At 40.0% G+C, this 18,789-nt stretch overlaps 1 protein-coding gene across 1 annotated transcript in view; it reads right to left on the reverse strand.

The window, feature by feature from the left end:
* si:dkey-192p21.6 (uncharacterized protein LOC565246 homolog) overlaps positions 1 to 18,789 on the reverse strand; it is a 355,495-nt gene that overhangs the window by 13,592 nt on the left and 323,114 nt on the right. The gene's annotated exons all lie outside the window — the stretch shown is intronic.

The following is an 18,789-nucleotide window of genomic DNA, read 5'->3' on the forward strand; positions in this document are numbered from 1 at the left end:
GCAGCAATATTTACAATAAGCATTTGGATTAATCCTGTAGATAGTCATTGAAAAATGAAAAACAAAGCCATGAAGGGAATATCCTTTATAAAAAGTAAATCTTCAGACTGAAATATCAAAAATTCAAGTTCATAGTAAATTTATCATCCAGTACATATATATCACCACTTACTACCCTGAAATATGTTTTCTTGTGGGTATTCATAGTAGATGCAAAGAAATACAATAGGATCAATGAAAAGTTACACACAAAGACAGACAGCAAATATGCAAACCGTTCAAATACAAAAATCATAATAAGAAGAGGAAATAAATAAATAATATTGAGAACATGAACTGAGCATCCTTGAAAGTGACTCTCTAGGTTGTGGAATCAGTTCAGTGTTGAGGTCAGTGAAGTTAGCTATGCTGGTTCAGGAGTCTGATGATTGAAGAGTAATAACTGTTCTTGAACCTGTGGTATGAGACCTAAAGCTCCTGCACCTCCTTCCTGAATGCCAAAGGGCAAAGAGGTCACAAGTTAAACAAATAAATGTACATTCAAAGACAAGTCTACTGCATCCCACTTACTGCCCGTACGTAAAGTATACAAGCATGGTCATAGTCTAGCATTCTAGAAAACTCAAACTTAGACAATGCAGGAATAAGCTCTGGAATCCAATATCTTTTCTTAAAAAGATGAAATACTCACATTTAAATAGCTCTTTCACAAACTGTAGAACAAAAGAAATACATTTGAGATGTGGCCCTAATCGCTAGATGGGAAATGAGGAAGTCAATTTATGCATAGCGTGTGCTCCCATGAACTGCATTCTAGATAATAGTGCAGAATTCATTTTTGGCCTCATGCAGGCAGTGTGGTTTCACTATGATGAGATGGTATTCTGGCTATTTAATTAGAACTAAATATTGGAAGCAGGGAGCATGGTGTATTCTCTACTGTGCTGTAGTCCTAGTCTGGTCCTATCGGCTTGCACCCGGACCATGGCCCTCCATACCTCTCCCATCTATGTACCCATCCAAATTTCTCCTAAATGTAGAAAATTGAACCCGCATCCACCACTCCCACTGGCGGCTCATTCCACACTCTCATCACCCTCGGAGCGACGAAATCCATCCTCAGTTTCCCTTCTGGGTTGTTTTGGACATTGTTAACATTTCCCAGAGTCCTTTTGCATGGATGAGTCAGGAAGGCCAGAATGTTTAATTCTGTTGTCAGATTTTGATGTTTAATTTGTATTTGGGGTTTAGTCAGGTTTGGAAAAGATGAGCAAATCCACTGAGACACTGGTTTGCTTAGCATAGACACCAGTTTAAAACAAACCTTTCAGTTCAAGGTCAGATATTAACGAATTGTGCAACAGTACCGTTGGGGTAGAGATGCACTTCTGCAACATGAATGACAGTGTTTCATTGTATATTTACAGATAGATAAAGCTTTGGCAACAACTGTAAGAGGTAGAAATCCCTTGCTGAAAACTGATCCTTATTGATATTGATCTTTAAGTAACTACTCTAACTATTAGCAAATTATATTTCACTAGTCACATCCTTCTGGGCAATGTAGAAACTACTTAAATGAAATGAGCAATCTTTGTGGTAAATTACTGCACGTATATACAAGAATAAAATATTGTACTTTTTGAATGACATTTAAACCATAGTTCCTCAGCCCAAAAAACAAACATGCCATTCAGTCCAAACAGCCCATAGTGATAACAATAAAGACAAGAGATCCTGCAGATGCTGGAAATCCAGAGTAATACACAAAAATGCTGGAGGAACTCAGTAAGTTAGGCAGTATCTATGGAGAGAAATAAAGAGTACACCCTTCCTTTCCAGTCCTGATGAAGGGCCTCGAACTAAAATATCGATGCTCGTTTACTCCTTTCCATAGATGCTGCCTGACCTGCTGAGTTCCTCCAGCATTTTGTGCATGCTATGAGTAGTGACAATGCTTACGTCAGCCTCTTCCCTGCCCATCAGGATATAATTGGTTCTCTTTCCAACCCCCCGGCCCCCCAGAGTCAACAAAAAACTTCAGATGACACCACACTAGAGATCAACTCAGATATAGAAATAAAGTCTGATCACACCTTACCAATCTGAGTCCATCACTGGTAATCAAAACCCAACCACTGGGAATTTGTACCAGGCACCATCTGTTTTGCCACCTGACCTAATCCAGTTCTCACTCTCTGGAACTCCTGTCCTGGGTGTGCAATACACCACTTGGCCCTGCATTAAAGAGCTTCCACAAACCTTTTATTGATAAAGAACTGTATTTAATCATAAGGACTAACCATTAGCATTCTGACTTATAAGTAGTTACTTGATCTATCATGTTGAAGAATATTGGTCCTTTTCACACCAACCTGACACAAACCCAACACATATAGTCCTGTCATCCCATCAATTGCAGTCAGCCAAACGTCAGGTTGGAGGTCACTGCATAAAATGCGGATGGTCTGGGTTTAAGCTCCTCACCTTGGGACAACCAATGATGGCATGGTGACTATGTCAGTGAACTAGTAACCCAGAGTGTCAGACCAATTAGTCCACAGGCATGAGATAATAATTCTCACAATAACAGCTGTGGAAGTTAAATTCAGTTAATTTAATGAATCTGGATTAAATCATCTGATTGGTGAAAAATCCCCAGATAAAGAAAATCGATTGCCTTTATTTAGTCTGGCCTTTCTGTGTATCCAAACTACTAACATGTACTGACACTTATCTGCCCTCTCAACAGCACCAGAAAGCCATTCAGTTTAATAAATGCTGATCCAATCACTGATGCCCATGTGCCATAAACAAAGGGGTAAAAGTCGACTGTAGCTTTGCTGTCAGCATCATGTTTCAAACCAGAAATTACTGGCCAGGCTGGTATTTAGTGTTCACCCCTAGCCAGCCCCTGATTGGCCAATTCAGAAGACAACTAAGCCTTGATTTCAATAGTGGCTCCGAAAGATATGCTGGTTTGTAGGTAAATTGGCCATTGTTAATTACTCTTAATTGTAGAACCTGGGAGGGAGGGGAGAGTTGATGGGAATGGAAGAAGAATAGATTATAGGGATTGCATTTCGAGTCAGTTAAGACTGGATGTACCACATGGTTTCCTTTGATGGTATATTGTATTGCAAAATGGGTCCAGAATCACACCAATAAAGATGACAGATTTCCTTTCCTAAGAAACTAGCTGGATTTTAACAAAAATCCTGCAGATGCTGGAAATCCAGAGTAACCCACACAAAATTGTTTTAACAACAATTGATAGTTTTAGGATCACCATAACTAATGGCAGATCTTTAATTTCAGACTCATTTAATTATTTAACCACTGTTTCCAACACATCCAAAGATCCCATTGCCCTATTCGGAAAATGTGTATGTCAAAACTCGACCTACAGGAAAAATTCACAAGAGTGGGTCATTTGTTAATCTACTCATTGCCTGTCTCAGTGGATCATGCTGTGGAAAGTGATTGCTGCTGTCTTTTGCTTCAGACGAATTCATTGTCTGTAACATTGAAGAGATGTAATAAAACTGAGTTAGCACCGAGTCAAGCTGATGCTGGAATAATGTAACTGACAGTAAAATTGGAACAGTTTTCAAAAACAACTATTGACCCAGAAATCACACCAGTACATAACAATTAACCCATGAGTGATGTCAATGGCCCTGCATAACTGATTACAAATGATCATACAATTCTTACGTTCTTCAAGAAAAATTCACATCAGTTGGTTGAAGTGCCTTCTGTCTTATTTTCAATTATGTTGCCTACTCCAGTCATTCTGGCATTGCCTTATAAGAGAAATAGGCTTGATTCTTTCCTCATGCTGCTGGTTGACATTAGTGACAAGGATCACAGCTGGCGACATGAGCCAATAATGAGACACCAGGCCATATTTCACGAGGTTGAGGATCTGAAAGCGGGCATTGACAGATTAGCAAGAGCCATTCTGTAATTAAATCTTCAGTTGAACAATTATTTATTTCAATTATTTCCTGACAGACCCTACAATTTCAATTCAGAAAATAAGACTAGGTTTAATAATGCATTTCATCAAAATTTTAAAAACACTCTGCATATGAAGGTACAGTGACCCTCAGGGAATTGTTTCTACCGTTGTGCAAGTGTGAAGATCTCATGAACAACAGCAAGATGAAAAGCCAGATTTCAAATGAAGAACACTAACAGGATATCAGGAGTACCCAGCTACACATAGTGCCATGAGATCTTTCAAATCCATAACTGCTGGAAAAGTTTGCATATCCAAGGGGTAGAACTTCAGGCAATGCAGCAGAAGCTGTGTAAATGTGTTCAGATTATGGCCAATAGTTTGGATAATGCCTGCAAATGTGTATTAAACAGTCACCTAGGGGTGAGGCAACAAACTCTTTGCTTCTGGGCCTGCTGCTTGCAAATTCAATGGGACCCATGCCTCTTGCCGAGTTAGACTTACAATGGGAAAGACCTCTACTCTCAGAATTCTATCAATGAATGAAGAAGTCTGGATATCTGGAGCTGGGAGCATGTGGGGGAAGAGAAATAAACGTCAATTATGGGCTATTGGTTATTTAGGCAGGAGTTTCATTAAGATTAGGGTGAAAGAATCGCACCATCCACGCCATGCTCTCTTCTCACTGCTGCCATCAGGGAAGAGGTACAGGAACCTTAAATCCCACGATCACCAGGTTTAGGAACAGTTACTACCCCTCAACCATCAGGCTCCTAAAATAGAGTGGATAACTTCACTCAGCCTGACACTAAATCGATTTCACTTTCAAGAACTCTACAATTCATGATCATAATAATATATCTTATTTATAAGAGCATAAGAAATAGGAGGAGTAGGCCATCAGGCTCATCGAGCCTGCCCCGCCATTCAATAAGATCATGGCTGATCTGTCCGTAAACTCAGCTCCATCTACCTGCCTGTTTCCCATAACCTTTAATTCCCCTACTATGTAAAAATCTATCTAACTGTATCTTAAATATATTTAGTGAAGAAGCCTCAACTGCTTCCCTGGGCAGAGAATTCCACAGATTCACCACTCTCTGGGAAAAACAGTTTCTCCTCATCTCCGTCCTAAATCTTCTCCCCTGAATCTTGAGGCAATGTCTCTTAGTTCTAGTCTCACCTACCAATGGAAATAACTTTTCAACTTCTATCTTATCTATCCCTTTCAAAATTTTGTATGTTTCTATAAGATCCCCTCTCATTCTTCTGAACTCCAGAGAGTATAGTCCCAGGCGACTCAATCTCTCCTCATAGGTTAACCCCTTCATCTCTGGAATCAACCTGGTGAACCTCCTCTGCACGGCCTCCAAAGCTAGTATATCCTTCCTCAAGTATGGAGACCAGAACTGCACACAGTACTCCAGGTTCAGCCTCACCAGTATCCTGTATAGTTGCAGCATGACCTCCCTGCTCTTGAATTCAATCCCTCTAGCAATAAAGACCAACATTCCGTTTGCCTTCTTAATAACCTGTTGTACCGGCAAGCCAACTTTTTGCAATTCATGACCAAGCACTCCCAAGTCCCTCTGCACAACAGCATGCTGCAATCTTTCACCATTTAAATAATAATCTGTTCTTCTATTATTCCTTCCAAAGTGGATGATCTCGCATTTACCAACGTTGTATTTCATCTGTCAGACCTTGGCCCACTCACTTAACCTATCTATATCCCTCTGCAGACTCTCCACATCCTCTGTACAATTTGCTTTTCCACTCAGTTTAGTGTCATCAGCAAATTTTGCTACACTACACTCAGTCCCCTCTTCCAAATCAGCAATGTAAATGGTAAACAGCTGCAGGCCCAGCACTGACCCCTGCGACACCCCACTCACCACCGACTGCCAACCGGAGAAACACACATTTATACAAACTCTCTGTCTTCAATTGGTTAACCAATCCACTATCCATGCCAATACGCTTCCTCCAACTCCATGCATCTGTATCTTATTTATAAGACTCTTGTGTGGCACCTTATCGAATGCCTTCTGGAAATCAAAGCATATGACATTCACCAGTTCCCCTCTATTCACTGCACTCATTATGTCCCCAAAGAACTCCAGTAAGTTTGTCAAACAGGACCTGCCCTTTCTGAATCCATGCTGTGTCTGTCTAATGGAACTACTGCTTACTAAATATTTCGCTATTTCTTCCTTAAAGACAGCTTCAAGCATTTTCCCGACTACAGATGTTAAGCTAACTGGCTTATAGTTGCCCGTCTTTTGCCTACATCCTTTTTTAAAAAGTGGAGTGACATTTGCTGTCTTCCAATCCGCTGGGACCTGCCCAGAGTCCAGAGAGTTTTGGTAAATGATTATCAACGCATCTACTATAACCTCTGCCAATTCCCTCAGCACCCTGGGATGCATCCCATCAGGACCAGGGGACTTACCTACCTTCAGGCCCTCTAGTTTGCTCATCACTATCTCTTTTGTGACAGTCCTCACCTCCCATTTCATCCATAACATCATTCTTTGGCATATTAGAGGTGTCCTCCACCGTGAAGACCAACGCAAAATAGTCGTTCAATGCCTCAGCCATTTCCTTATCACCCAATATCAATTTCCCCTTCTCGTCTTCCAAGGGACCTACAATGACTTTAGCCACCCTCTTTGGCTTTATATATTTATGAAAACTTTTGCTACCTGTTTTATGTATTATTATATTGTTTTTATTTTGTATTTGCATAATCTGTCATCTTTTGCACATTGGTCATTTCTCCATCTTTGCTTGTGTGTAGTTTTTTCATTGATTCTATTGTGCGTTTCTTTCTCTCTACTGTGAATTTCCATATGAAAATGAATCTCAGGATAGTATATGGTGACTTATATGTCAAGTGGTTAAGGCGTTCGTCTCGTGATTTGAAGGTTGCTAGTTCGAGCCTTGGCCTAGGTAGTGTGTGTGTGCTTGAGCAAGGCACTTAACCACACATTGCTCTGCGATGACACCGATGCCAAGCTGTATGGGTCCTAATGCCCTACCCTTGGACAACGTCGGTGGCGTAGGGATGGGAGATTTGCAGCATGGGCAACTGCTGGTCTTCCATACAACTTTGCCCAGGCCTGCACCCTGGAAACCTTCCAAGGCAGAAATCCATGGTCTCATGAGACTAATGGAATCCTATAATAATAATAATAAGAAGAAGAAGAAGAAGTACTTTGATAATAAATTTACTTTGAGCTTTGTACTTTGAACTTTGGGGAAGATGCGATCAGTTATTGGATCCCCAGGGTAAGGTGGTAGGGTGTTGAGGGGGTGGGGGACACAAGGAAGGGGAAGCCAGAGTTTAAGGTTAAATTAAGACGTTGGACCCAGAGGCAGAACATTCAGTCCAAGTCCATGACAGTATTTATGCTCCAGTCAAGACTCTTCCTGTTTATCATCTTCCAAGACTATCAGCAAGCTCCTTTGTTGTACAGCCTCCCCTTAAATGTATCAACACCTCAGTCATATTTGTGGGAATATGTTCCACAACAGGTCTACAGCAGACACAATCTTACTTTGACTTCTATAGATGTGTGGTGGAGAGTATACTGACTGGCTGCATCACAACCTGGTATGGAAACAACAATGCCTTTGAACAGAAAACGGGGCAAGTGAAGTTGAGTGAAGTTTTCCCCTTTGGTTCAAGAGCCTGATGTTGAGGGGTATACTGATGTTATTCATCTTTCACACCACTTATTTTCGTAACTTGTAGTAATGTTATGCCTTGCACTGTACTGCTGTCACAAAACAACAAATTTCACAACATGTGTCAGGGATAATAAACCTGAATGCTTTTCAACACCCATTAGAAATGAAGTTTTTTCTGAAACCCTAAACGTCTTTCTTGTTAATTACCTTACAATGATGGCCTCTAGTGTTCTTCACCCCAAGTGCAAACATTTTCTCTGAATCCATATTATAAAGACACCTCCTAATTGCATTAACTCACCCATAGCTTTCTTCGCAAGGGAAGAAATTCTGTTGATCTATCCAGTCTGGTATCACTCTTAAACTTTCCCCAGAACATCATCTTTGCTTCCCTCTCCACAGTCACTGCCTGACCAGCTGAAGATTAGCAGAATTTTCTAATTTTAGTTTGCAGAAATACATTTGTCTTTTTTGCCTTATCTATCTGAGATGCAATGCATTTCCTGAATCCAATAGTCATTCTGGCTCCTGTTTGAAATCTGTAGAACTGCCAAGGCTCTGAAGAATAGAGACAGAGGGCGTGTTTGCATCGTTCATAAGCATACTAATAACTGGGCTCTTCAGACAGTTTGTAAAGCAGTAGAATACAAACTGAAAACATTAGCAACCGCTTTATGTGAAATAGCTTGGAACATTTCAATAACTTCTCTGGACAAAGTGCACTTTGAAAGGATTAGTGTTCCAGGAAAATGGACTTGGTCAGTTTGAAATGTTAAGTATACCGCCTCATGGCTAAACTCTGAGACTATAGCTTTCACTTGGACAAGGGGGATTTCAATCAGAAGCTGATTTGTATGATACTTCAGTCCGAGAGGGTCAGGATGTTGACATTAGGCACCTGAAATGAGGGCCAAAGTCCAATGCAGTACAGATAATCACTGTAAAATATAAGGGAGGAGGGATAACTTCATTTTCTGAGAGTAAAATTTGGTGTCAGTTTCTATCCAGTCCTTGGGTTGAAAAACTGGATGCTATGAGGAAAAACTTCGGATGCTGCAAGTCTGAAATAAGAACTAAAACTGTTGGAAATACTCATTAGGCCAGATAGTATCTGAGTGTTCTGATGAAGAGTCTTTGGCCCAAAATGGACATCTGGTTCTCATTCCATAGATGCTGCTTGACCTGCTGAGTATTCCCTTTATTTCTTGTTTTTATTTCAAAGTAAATGTATTATCAAACTACATATATGTCAATACATTCCATGAACATATTCAATAGATCTATAGAAAAATAACCATAACAGAATCAGTGAAAGACCACCCAACTAGGACATTCAACCAGAGTGCAGAAGACAACAAACTGTGCAAATACAAAAAGAAGAAATAGTAATAACAACAATAAAAAAAGCTATAAATGTCGAGAACATGAGATTAAGAGTCCTTGAAAATGTGTCCATTGATTGTGGGACCATTTCAATGATGGGGCAAGTGAAGTTGAGTGAAGTTATCCCCTTTGGTTGAGGAGTCTGATGGTTGAGGGGTAGTAACTGTTCCTGAACCTGGTGGTGCGAGTGCAGAGGCTCCAGTGCCTTCTTCCTGGTGACAGCAGCGAGAGAGAGCATGTCCTGAAGAGGGGTCCCTGATGATGGGATTGTCTTCCTGTGACAGAATGTCATGTAGGGGAGGGGAGGGCTCAGTGGTGGGGAAGGCATTACCAAAAATGTTGTTGAATTTTCTGTTCAAAGGCATTGGTGTTTCCATACTGCAATGCAGCCAGTCTATATACTCTCCACTACATATCTATAGACGTTTCTCAAAGTTTTAGGTGCCATGCCAAATCTCTACAAACTCCTTAGGAAGTAGAGGCGCTGCCATGCTTTCTTCATAATTGTTCTTACGGTATGGGCTCAAGCGAGTAGAGTTGGGGGCTAAGCACACAGCCTTGTGGCGTACCAGAGCTGATGGAGATCGTGGAGGAGACCTTGTTGCCAATCCAAACTGACTGGAGTCTGCAAATGAGGAAAGCCAGCATCCAATTGCACAAGGAGTGATTTGAGCTTTACACTTATGACTGCGTAACTAAGCACATCTCCAAAGCCATATTCAAGGCCGCTGATGACACCACTGTTGTTGACCAAATCAAGGGTGGTGAGGAATCAGCATACAGGAGGGAGAATGAAAATCTGCCTCTGTAGTGTCATAACAATAGCCTCTCACTCAATGTCCGCAAGACCAAGGAGTTGATATAGTCTTCAGGAGAAGAAACCAAAGATTCGTGAGCTTAGTCCTCATCAGATGATCAGAGGTGGAGAGGGTTAGCAACTTTAAATCCCTACGTGTTATTATTCTGGAGGACCTGTCCTGAATCCAGCACATAAGTGCAATTACAAAGAAAGCATAGCAGTGTCTCCACTTCCTTAGGCGTTTGTGGAGATTCACCATGATATCTAAAAAGTTGACTAACTTCTATAGATGTGTAATGAAGAATATATTGACTGGCTGCATCACAGCCTGGTATGGATACACCAATATCCTTGAACAGAAAATCCTACAGAAAGTAGTGGAAACAGCCCAGTCCATCGCAGGTAAAGCCCTCCCATCCATTGAGCATATCTACATGAAACGCTGTGACAGGAAAGCAGCATTCATTTTCAGGGACCCTCACCACCCAGTACATGCTCTCTTCTTGCTGTTGCCATCAGGACTCACACCGGCAGGTTCAGGAACAGTTACTACCCCTCAACTATCAGGCTCTTGAGCCCAAGGGAATAACTTCATGCAACTTCATTTTCCTCATTATTGAAATATTCCCACAAACAACGGTGTCACTTTCAAGGACTCTACATCTCATGCTCTCGACAATTATTCAAAAGATGGTGGCGCGATGCAGTGTGCGCGGCCGTTCCAAATGAATATCGATATGTGTAACTAGGGGTGCCGTGCACAATCCGGGTTTGATGGGGACAGCCGTGAGAAGTGCAGAGGAACATCTGGAGTAACTTCTGAAATGCCCGCTTCGCTGCCGCTGCTACTGCGCAATCGAGAATCTCCGGAGACGAAGGCCCCAAATCCTCGGCTTTGCATATCACCTGTTGCCGGGGCCGGGGTCGAAATGCTCGGCAGAGACGGTACTCGATGTCGAAGAGGTGGTCGGAGGCTCGGAGTTTTCGGACGGACTCGGAGTCGGACTGTGGTCGGATGCTTCCAGGATGCTGCATCGGCAAATTGGCGGCACTGGAGGTTCACCGTCTGCGTGAGATGATGGGACTTTCGAGAGATTCTGAGACCTTTACTGTGCCATGGTCTGTTCTTATCAAATTACTGTATTGCTTTGCACTGTTGTAACTATATGTTATAATTATGTGGTTTTTGTTAGTTTTAAGTTGGTTTGTCACGTGTTTTCGTGATATCATTCTGGAAAAACATTTTTATCATTTCTTAATGCATGCACTACTAAATGACAATAAAAGGGGACTGCGTGTCCTCATAATAATAATAATATTGCCTTTTTTTTATTACTACCATTTCTTCTTTTGCATTTGTATAGTTTGCCGTCTTCTATACTCTGGTTGAATGCCAAAGGTGGTCTTTCATTGATTCTGTTATGGTTATTATTCTATAGATTTGCTAAGTATGCCCACAAGAAAATGAATCTCAGGGTTGTATATGGTAACATATATCTACTTTGATAATAAAATTTACTTTGAACTCGAAGGCTAATGAAAAGTTATTTTGAAAAATTGGCAAATAAAACAACTGTTATCTTAATAACATAGTTCTCTGCCATTAATAATGGCTTATCAAACATAAATGAAACAACCAGAACTCAATGAATCCACCAATCAAGGATTCATCGATCTTTTGTATATAAATCCTAGAACTCGGACACAGCCTCCATTACAAGTTAACAGCTCTGCACTCTATATGGTTTGCAACCAGGGGGAAGCAATTTAACTATCATAGGCAATCTGGGACATTGGGCATGATCAGGAGAAAAACATTTGGTGTGGTATCCATTATGGAGAGAGAAACAAGGCTATAGCATTTGGAAAAATTGGACTTGGGGTGTACAGCAGGTGTAGAGTGAGAACAGGCCTCTGGACAATTCAAAAAAGGGTATGCCATTGGATCATACATAAATTGGGGTGGGACAGAATATCTTAGTTGTACATCAAATGAGGGGTTGTGGAATAGCCCATATATCAAAGGAAGGGATCTTAGGATATTCCATGATTATTTGAGATGGTCATGAGGTCAGAGAGAAAGGTCCAAAGATCGAGACTGACACTATGGGATTAAGTTCTAGTTATCCAGTGAGTATCCGATCAGAGGTGACCCAAAGACAACAAGATCCAAGTTCCCTAGTAATGCTCCAAAAATGTGTCATTTCATATTTCCTGACATACTAATTATGTTAGAGATTCTGACTCACTACAAGGATGTGCACAACTGAATTTCATGGATGGTACCATTTGACATGGAAATCCTCACAAATGTCATTTATTAATTTTAAATCCATTTTAAACACATGGTTCAGAGTAAACCAGCCTTTCATAACTAGATTTCTGGACAACTGACTCTTAACCAAGTTCCATTTTTGTCCTCAGGTTCCACACATTGGTAAACTGTCCACAGGTACAGAGTTTCGTATTTGCACACAGTTTACAGGTGCACAACTGTTCCATAGAAATCTCTACTGCAGCAGTTTTTTTTTTCTGTAGTATAAAAGTCCTACAATCAACATTAACAGTGAGGAATGTATGGACAATTAGGTGGTACGTTTATGTCACAGACAGAGAAAATTGGACTTTTTTAATGAATTAGTATCACAAATAATGTGACAGAAATTCTTTTTTTACCTTAGTTGGATAATTCTTCTAGTTTTCAAACTTCTCCCCAGCCTTGCACTCTCTCTCCATCTATCCTACAATCTCTTTGACCTCCTACCATACCACTAGGACAAGGACTGTTTGGATGGGAACAACTTCTTCTCCCAGGCTGTGAATCCACTGAACTCCCTGCCACTGCCCAGGTCTTCTAACTTATCAAGTGCCAGTAGTGCTATACTGTTCACTTCTTAAACTTGTGTGACAAATACACCTTATGCTAAGTGTCAATCTTCTGGAATATATTTTATTAATTGTTAACTTATTTGGGGTAATATTACCTTGTGTTGTGCGTGTTATAACCTGTACTATGTTGTGCACCTTGGTCCGGAGGAACATTGTTTTGTTGGCAGTATACATGTATACGGGTGAATGAAAACAAACTTGAACTTAAAGCCCTAAATTTTCCAAGTTTCCTCATTCCCCTGACTCACACTCTTGCCAACTTTTAATTTAATTCATTTCATTGCACGCCTTGATCCTAAGCTCTGGATTTTCTTCTCTAAACTGTCCATATTGTTCAATATTTTAAATCAATGCAGCAGTGAGGTTTTCTCCATTTATATTATTAGACAACTTGCTGCTGTAGTCTGCTAAGATGTAGAGTTTTGCTGAAATCTCTCCAGACTCAGAGGAAAAAAGGTCTGCTCTCTTCAATAGCAGTGTTGATAGAAAACTGCCCATTCACCTCCGGAACTTGAAAATGATCAGCATGCAAGTATCCATCTCAATGTATTTATTGTACCCTTGTGGCCCTGGTAATCTAGTGGACACAAAGGTAATGAATTCTTTCCTGGCCTGCCATCGGATGTATACTTCTTTGTAAGTACCACTGAGACAGCACAATTTTCAATGAATCTCAGGTGGATTCAATGCACAAGTTAAAACGTTCTGTGTAGACATAGGAAGTGCTCCGGAGGCAGGTTATAAATCATTACATCATCACTTTCTGAAAATTGGCTTCATCAATTTAAGGGAGCGGATCTCAACCAACTACCCATTAATTTTTGGAACGTGGAAGCCCTTGTTTATGTATAGGTAAACAGAGAAAGGTTGATTTAAAATAAAATCCTGCTGTCCATGATCCATCAAAGGCTGTAGTGATTTGAAGTGCGTACGATGTGAAGGGCTGCACAGATGTGTATAATAGACAGAGGACTCGGTGCTTCTGACACAAAAGTGAGAGAAGACAGCAATTTGTCACAGAATGTGACAGGGATTTTCATCATGAATTAGACTCTGCAATCCCACTGGTGTGGGCTGCAAGTGTCCACACATAGCCTAAGCTGATAGTTCTATGTTTCCGGAAGCACAGTTCTTGGCCCAGCATACAATAAAGGCCCCATGGTTTTTATTCTAAAAGTACAGGGAGTTCTACATTTTTCTCACATGAACTGCTGGCTCATCTCACCATTACTTTCAGATCTCGTTGCAGAAACTAGCTTCATGATTAAACATTAAAATAATTCACTGACGGGTTTTGTTTGGTTACAATTACTCCCATATAAATGCAACGTTATCGTTCACACAAGCACTCACTGGTATACTGAAGGATAGCTAGCTAATCAAAGGATCAACCAAAGGTATTTAAGTTATAAGAAGACTTGCATTATATTGCACACAATCTAAGATGGGCAAAGCAGAATCTTTGTAAAAAGTTGGGAAGGAAGGCAGATACATGCCAGAGTTAGGGCTTGATTTCATAAGTATTCACCCCCTTAAAAATTGGACTAAATTTATTACAATTATTAAACACAAAATAGTTGATTGCTCACCCCACTTCAAGTCACTATTTAGTAGATGCACCTTTAGCAGCAATTACAGCCTTGAATCTGTGTGGATAGGTCTCTATCAGCTTTGCTCATCTGGACACTACAATTTTCCCCCATTCTTCTTTGAAAAACTGCTCAAGATCTGTCAGATTGCATGGGGGTCATGAGTGAACAGCCCTTTTCAAGTCCGGCCACAAATTCTCAATTGAATTGAGGTCTGGAATCTGACTTAGCCACTCCAGGAGACTAACTTTGTTGTTTTTTTAGCCATTCCTGTGAACCTTTGGCTTTATGCTTGAGGTCATTGTCATGCTGGAAAACAAATCTTTTCCCAAGTCACAGTTCTCTTGCAGATTGCATCTGATTTTCCTCCAGGATTTCTCTGCATTTATTTTACCCCCTACCTTCACAAGCCTTCCAGGGCCTGCTGCAGTGAAGCATCCCCACAGCATGATGCAGCCACCACTATCCTTCACGATAGGGATGGTGTGATTTTGATGATGTGAGGTGTTTGGCTTACGCTAAATATAATGTTTAGTCCAGTGGCTAAAAAAACTCATCTTTGGTTTTATCAGACCATAGAACCTTCTTCCAGCTGACTTCAAAGTCTCCCACACGCCTTCAGGCAAACTCTAGCCAAGATTTCATGTCAGTTTTTTCCCCAACGGAGGCTTTCTCTTTGCCACTCTCCCATAAAGCTACAACTGGTGAAGCACCTGGGCAACAGTTGGTGTATGTGAGTCTCTCCCATCTCAGCCACAGAAGCTTGTAATTCCTCCAGAGCTGTCATAAGTCTCTTGGTGGCCTCCCTCACTAGTCCCTCTTGCACAATCACACAGTTTTTGAGGACAGCCTGCTCTAGGCAGATTTACAGCTGAGCCATATTCTTTTCGTTTACTTGATGACTAACTTAACTGCACTCCAAGGGATATTCAGTGACTTGGAAATTTTCTTGTATCTTTCTCCTGACCTGTGCTTTTCAATAACCTTTTTGCAGAGTTGATTGGAGTGTTCTTGTGTTTTCATGGTGTAGTTTTTGCCAGGATACTGACTCACCAGCAGTTGGACCTGCTAGATAAAGTTGTATTTTTACCACAATCAATTGAAGCACCTTGACTGCACTCAGGTGATCTCTATTTATCTCATTATGTGACTTATAAAACCACTTGGCTGTACCAGTGATGATTAGGTGTGTCATTTTAAAGGAGGTGAATACTTATGAAATCAATTATTTTGTGTTTTACATTTGTAATTAATGTAGATCACTTTGTAAAGATCTGTTTTCACTTTGACATGAAAGAATATTTTTCTGGTGATCAGTGTCAAAAAAGCCAAATTAAGTTAATTGTGATTCAATGTTGTAAAACAATTAAACATGAAAACTTCTGGGGTTGGAGGAAATGGTAAATACTTTTTATAAGCACTGTAACTTACACCAGAAGTGAATGGCAAATTAATTAAAATGGAATTAGACATTGGTTAAGCTGATTCAGTCATTCCACAAAATGAGTTTGAGAGGCATTTCAAATATACTAAACTGAAGCTTGCAGATATCCAACTAAGAACTTATACTGGAGAAAAGATAACTCCTTGGAGGAAAGATAATTCCTGTGGGAATGACATTCATGACAGTGAAATACAACAAACAACAAGTGACATTGGGCTTGTATGTGGTAAAAATAGGAATACCAGCAGTATGGGTTTGTGAGTAGCTGAGACAGCAAAACTTGACTGGAGGTCCATCCAGAATTTGCATCCCGCATTCCCCACAATAAGGTCAATTGAAAATGAATTAAGAAAGATACCGAATGATGCCACAACTGTCTCTATGTTAAACACCATGAACCATTGCCCAAAAGAGGACAAACAGGTGTTGATGCCAACCTCTGTGCGTCTGATTTTAAGCTGGATGAGAGTTCAAGGACCTTCAGGAAAGTTGGAAGCATTTGGCTTTTGTGAGTAGAAACAACTGAAATCTGCTTTGCATGCATTAAGGCCATTCCATGAACTTCAAGTGGAAGACAAAAACCTACTTGTAAAAGTAGTTGCAAAGACCAAAGCCCAGCTGGATGAATGGAAGGCCAAAAAGAATGGAGTCAATGGAGATACAAAATCAGAGGATTAATCAGATGATGTTGTTGATGAGGAAACCAAGAGGAGAGATCAGATCATAAAGGGAGCAATGGAAGGATTAATAAGAAAATACTCCAGTGAACTAAATGCACCTTCTCAAGATCAAGATGCACAAAATAGAAGGAAAAAAAAGAAAGAAGAAAGATGGCTACCACTATCAGAACCACCTCCTGCAGTCTCAGAGTCAACTCCTACAATCACCACACAGGAGACCCCAAAACCTGAGATTGTTTCACAGTCACAAGTCTCTCCTGCCAAGCAGAGATATTCCCCCTTGTCAGGAAAGACATTATCCCATAAGAGAAAAAAAATCCTTCACAGCGATTTAAAACTGACTGTTCTGTGGATGTCTATATAGTAGCTATATTATATTGTATACTGTGTATATAATTGAGATGCATTCTATATTGAATTGGAGTGCATAGCTAAGCAGGGAGGAGTGTTATGTATTTAATATTTCAGTTATATTTGAGTAATCCTGTATATCTATATTGGTTGATTAAGCACTTTTGTTTGTTTAAATAATCCATTATGGGTTACATGTATAAATATGTGAATTGCATACTTCATCACACTAGAACGTAATAAGTGAGTGCCTCGCTTAAAGTAAACACGAAGCTATACTCATATTTTGGACTCTCATGTCTTCCTTTGAATTAGTTTAATGTTTTGAAGCTACAAAACATGACACAACACAATACTACAGAAGCCAAAAACATTACAAATGATTTTCTAATGAAATTAAACACAATTATATCTGTCCTTTTAACAGACACCAGCTTCCCACTCATGACTAGATGTTTGTATTTGTTCTCTCTTGGATTCAACTTAATTTCCACTTAACAATTTATTCCTGTTTAATCTTTGTACATCTCAAAATAACATGTCAGGAAAATATCAACAAAATAATAGAAGTTGACCTTTATAATTAGCTTATTTCATCTTTCAAAAAGCCACAAAGTACTTTGCATGCAATGATCAACTTTGAAGTGCTTGGCTGTTGCTATGCAAGCCAGCATTCTATGCACAGCGGGAAACCACAAAGATCATACGAATGAATTAAGAGTTAATGTGCTATTGGGTTTGCTGGATGAGGAATGATTCTTATTACTGGTCCATTAGTGCTGTGGGGTCTTTAACCCCCAAGGACAGACTAATGGGACCTCTGGTTAGCATCTCATCAGAAGAATGGAATCTTAACTATGCACCACTCTCTATTCTCTGCACCAAACCATCAACCTAGATTACTCAAACCTTCCTACATAGTAAAAGGAATAATCTAGAGCACCAATTTATATCTTAATCACACCTTTAATAATGTCATCATTCTAATGACTTCAGAGAAATTTTGTTTTATGGCATTATTGCTAAAGATAGAAGCCAAAGTAGAATTTGGAAGGATAATTATTTTATTTTATTTAGAGCAGGGGTTCCCAACCTTTTTTTTTGCCAATAAGCCTTACTATTAACCAAGGAGTCGATGGACCCCGGGTTGGGAACCCCTGATTTGAAGATATAGCACTGAGTATGTCCTTCCGACCCTCTGAGCTGCACTGCCAGCAACTCATTGGTATAACCCAGTCTAATTACAAGACAGTTTACAACGACCAATTAACCTACTGACTGGTACGTCTTTGGACTGTGGGAGGAAACCAGAGCACCCGGAGGAAACCCACGCATTCATGGGGAAGATGTACAATCTCCTTACAGATGACATTGGAATTGAACTTCGAACTCTGACGCTCTGAGCTGTAATAGAGTATAACCAAACACAAGGTCAAGTAAATATTTTCGAGCTATTGAGAAGAAGCTGGTAGCCACGCTAAGAACAGCAATTTAAGGAAAAACAATGTGACAGCTAACTTGTACACAGTACTCCAAAAGACAATGAAGTAAACACTCAGCATGGCAGCTGTGGAATTTAAATTCAGTTAATTAAATTACAGAAATAAATGAACTTCTAAAGAAAGCTAGCTTTAGTTACAGAAACTATGCAGCTACATAACTGTCGTAAAACATACTGAATTAACTAACCAGGTTCGAGAACTGTTACTACCCTCAACCATCAGGCTCTTGGACAAAAGGGGATAACTACACTCACTTAGAGACTCTTATATCTTGTTATTTCATGCTCATTATTTACTGCTATTTATTTGTTAACTGCACTTGCACAGTTTGTTTACAGCTTACAAATCCTGTTTACAGCTTACAAATCCTGTTTACAGTTACCGTTCTATAGATTTGCTAAGTATGCCCACAGCAAAAGAATCTCAGGGTTATATATGGTGACATGTAGTCTGATAATAAATTTTACTTTGAACTTTTAATATTGTTGAGGAAAG

Source organism: Mobula hypostoma, chromosome 18, assembly GCF_963921235.1.
Source record: "Mobula hypostoma chromosome 18, sMobHyp1.1, whole genome shotgun sequence".
Classification (NCBI taxonomy): Eukaryota; Metazoa; Chordata; class Chondrichthyes; order Myliobatiformes; family Myliobatidae; genus Mobula; species Mobula hypostoma.